This window comes from Balaenoptera physalus (assembly GCF_965194825.1).
Source record: "Balaenoptera physalus genome assembly, contig: HAP1_SCAFFOLD_595, whole genome shotgun sequence".
Classification (NCBI taxonomy): Eukaryota; Metazoa; Chordata; class Mammalia; order Artiodactyla; family Balaenopteridae; genus Balaenoptera; species Balaenoptera physalus.
Genome location: NW_028126147.1, coordinates 429,386 through 433,026, shown reverse-complemented (window position 1 = coordinate 433,026; position 3,641 = coordinate 429,386). Strand labels below are relative to the sequence as shown.

Here is a 3,641-nt window from a genome sequence, read left to right as displayed (position 1 = left end):
GTTGTGGTGCATGGGCTTAGTTGCTCCGCGGCATGTGGGATCTTCCAGGACCAGGGCTCAAACCCGTGTCCCCTGCATTGGCAGGCAGATTCTCAACCACTGCGCCACCAGGGAAGTCCCCAGAGTGATTCTTTTAAAATGTGTGTTAATATCACTCCTCTGCTCAAAACACTCCAAAGATTTCCCATCTCACTCTGAGTGAAGAAAAAAGTCCTCAGGTGGCCCTGAAGCCCTACATGATCCCTGGGGTCCCAGGTTCCTCTCTTATGCCGTAACTATCTTGTTCATTCTCCTCTAGCCCTGCTGGCCTCCTTCCTGTCCCTGGGACATGCCAAACTGCCCCTGCCTAAGGGCCTTTGCATTTTCTTTTGTTCCCTCTGCCTGGAATCCTCTTGCTTCCTTCAGGTCTCAGCTCAAATGTGTTTTTCTTAGAGAGGCCTTGCTTGACTCCTCTCTACATAGTACTAACTGCCTCCCTCTTACTTTTTTTATTTCTCATGAGCACTTACCTGACACATTACACAGCCTCTTATATTTTTGTAGATCTTTTTCCAAAAATTTTATGTTGGAGTGTAGTTGATTAACAATGATGTGTTAGTTACAGGTGTACAGCAGAGTGATTCACTTATACCCATACAAGTATCCATTCTTTTTCAAATTCTTTTCCCGTTTAGGTTATTACAGAATACTGAGCCGAGTTCCCTGTGCTATACACTAGGTTCTTGTTGATTATCTATTTTAAATATAGTAGACACAGCTTCTTATTTGTTGACTGCCTTTCTTTCCTTGCAGAATATAAGTTCCCAGAGGGAGGGAACTATGCTTTGTTCACTGCTATTCCCATAGTACTGAGAGCAGTGCCCGGCGCATAGTAGATGCTCAGTAACCACCTGTGGAGTGGGTGCATGAGTGTGTCCTGTCTGAAGGGGTAACCTCAGTGAGTGGTTTCCTTAGTAATTTGTAACAATCTAGAGAGACTTAATAAAATTAAGTCCAGTAAAAGATAATTGTGTGTGTGTGTGGTGGAGCTGGAGATGGGAAAGGGGATGCGGGGTGGTGAGGGAGGTACAGATATTGAATGTTCCACAAAGCCATATATAATGTTAGAATAATAATAGCTAGGTGAGAACTGTGTTTGAGAATAAGTAATTTTGGAAGTAAATGAGTCTGGTTCAGTTTATCAGTTCACTGTAGTTTTTATTTATTCAACATGAAGAGAAAAACATCACAAAGCAAGTGACCCAAAATAGCACATTTTGTGCATTTCTTCAGCCCCTTGGCAGCATCAGGCAGATGTGTTCGCTCTGCACTGACTTGTGTGTGAATCTCCCGGCTCTTCACCCACAGCTTGTTGACCTGGGACTCAGCAATGTCAGCCCGTTCCTCGGCCTCCTCCAGCTCGTGCTGGAGCTTGCGGAATTTGGCAAGATTAGCATTGGATTGTTCCTCCTAAGAATAAAGTTGTGAGAGTTAGACTTTGTGGTTCTCATTGCACTTGTCACAAACAGGATTATTTCCTCAACTCAGATATTTCCTTCTTACGGTTTGTTTCTCATATCTGATTTCAAATCCAGGCAGAACTTGTAACTTCAGTTACATTTTTTACTCTAAAGAATGAAAGAAGAAATAGTTTTGAAATGGAAGAGACGAGCTCATTATGTCAAACCCATGTATACGTGAAGTCTATTTATGATGTATGGACTGAGTGGAAAGGAGGAAGAGACCCATGTGCGCTCGCTCACAGAGGTTAGACAGTAAATGTAAGGTCAAATTCTAACTTTGGGAAAATCCCAGTTGAAGTGTTTTTGCCATATATTTTGACTCTGGTATACAGAGACGCTGCGGGTGGGGGGATGGGGATAGGAAGAAAGTATGCCCTTTGTTGGTTGCACTTACTACCATTCGTGCCTCTCCCTTTCGTGTTCCCTTTTCTTACCTCTTTCCCACTACATTGTGTCTGGAAGAGTGGGGAACAACCAGGAAAAGTGAAGCTGGAGAATCTTCCAACACATCCTAATTTGCTACAGCGAATGTGCAGGGATAAGTCCCTGCTGATGACAGTGGTAGTGAGGGAAGGAGTCAGCTGGGGTAAAAGATTTCTGTTTGGCTTTTGGGAACAATTGATTTTGTGCATTTCTAGAGGGAGAGGAATATTTATCATGGTGTTAGATTTTCTGCTGGATATTCTTTGCAGCTATCAAGTAAGGTGGGTTATTTGGAATTTTCTTTTTTTCCCCCAACCCCTACAAATTGCTTAATAATAAAAATATCTCATCTTGAGGTCTTATTCTATAATTAGGATTTGGGGGTAAATTCATATTTATATCATCTCTCTTAAAATAAGAATGACATATTCTTACTTGGTCTCTTTCTTTCTCATTAACACATTCTTTTAATATACTTTCTACCCCCAACGAAGTTTCCTTCTTCCCTCAAGGGCTTAAAGATACTTACAGCCTCCTCAGCTTGTCTCTTGTATCATTTCACCTTTGCCTGTAATTTATCTACCAGGTCTTGCAGCCTGAGAACATTCTTGCGGTCTTCCTCAGTCTGGAAGTTTGAAAAAAATGGTCTGCATTGAATCCAACAAAATCAACCCACTACAGGTGGTGAAGTAAATCACTTTGATATGATGGCAGGTGGGCCTGGGGTAAATGTGGTCAACTCTGAGGCTTCCTTCATAGTATTAACAGTAGCCACTCTTGTTAAATGTCCACTGTGTGCAGGCACTATATTGGAGAGTTATACACGTCTCTAATCCTTACCTCCCTACTCTGGTGAGTAGATGTTTTTATTCTATTTTACAGGTGATGAATTAAGGTTGAGAGTGTTAGGTAACCTATCCGAGTTTAAAAAGTAAGAGGCCAAACTAGGACTAATACCAGTTTATCTGTCTTTGAAACCTGTATTCGTTCCTCACTTACACGATTTTCTAAAGGCCTTCCTGATTTTCCTAGCTTAGGAAAGGGTCTGTGATAGATGATTGTGTCATTTGCCCCTTATGTATATCGAGTTAACATGTAGCTATTTTTGAGTACCACATAGTCACCAGGTTTTCAATTTCCCTTTGTGCAGGAAGTCTGGATATTCTAGAAAGTTCTTCCCCTTACCTGGTAGGTGAGTTCTTTTACTCTTCTCTCGTGTTTCCGCAAACCTTTAACAGCCTCAGCATTACGTTTCTGCTCACTTTCAACCTCTCCTTCAAGGTCACGTACCTACAATCAAGAAAGATACTTATATAGTCAGTTTTGGGGGATGTTAATTAACTCAGGACCTACTGACGATATTGGGTGGCTGTCCCCAGCCACAGGATAAGGATGGGAATCAATATACAAGAAGAGAGAAGGATGGGGGAGTGCCGTTTTCACTTCCCGGATTCAGAGAGACTGAGAGACCCACCCTGGCCTCCAGCTTCTGGATGTGCTTCTTGCCGCCCTTCAGGGCCAGCTGCTCAGCCTCGTCCAAGCGGTGCTGCAGGTCCTTCACCGTCTGCTCCAGGTTCTTCTTCATCCGCTCCAGGTGGGCGCTGGTGTCCTGCTCCTTCTTCAGCTCCTCTGCCATCATGGCCGCCTAATTAGTAAATAAACCAGTATAATAAACCTGGTAATGGCAGGTAACACACAGTGTCATTAAACAAATGC

General features: G+C 42.8%; 1 long non-coding RNA gene across 1 annotated transcript; it reads right to left on the bottom strand.

The window, feature by feature from the left end:
• Positions 1 to 1,171: 1,171 nt before the first annotated feature.
• Positions 1,172 to 2,900, bottom strand: LOC309653557. Its single transcript, XR_014259250.1, has 2 exons — positions 2,455 to 2,900; positions 1,172 to 1,449 (listed from the first exon to the last, which is right to left on the bottom strand). It is a non-coding gene; the product is annotated as an uncharacterized lncRNA (long non-coding RNA).
• Positions 2,901 to 3,641: the final 741 nt, after the last annotated feature.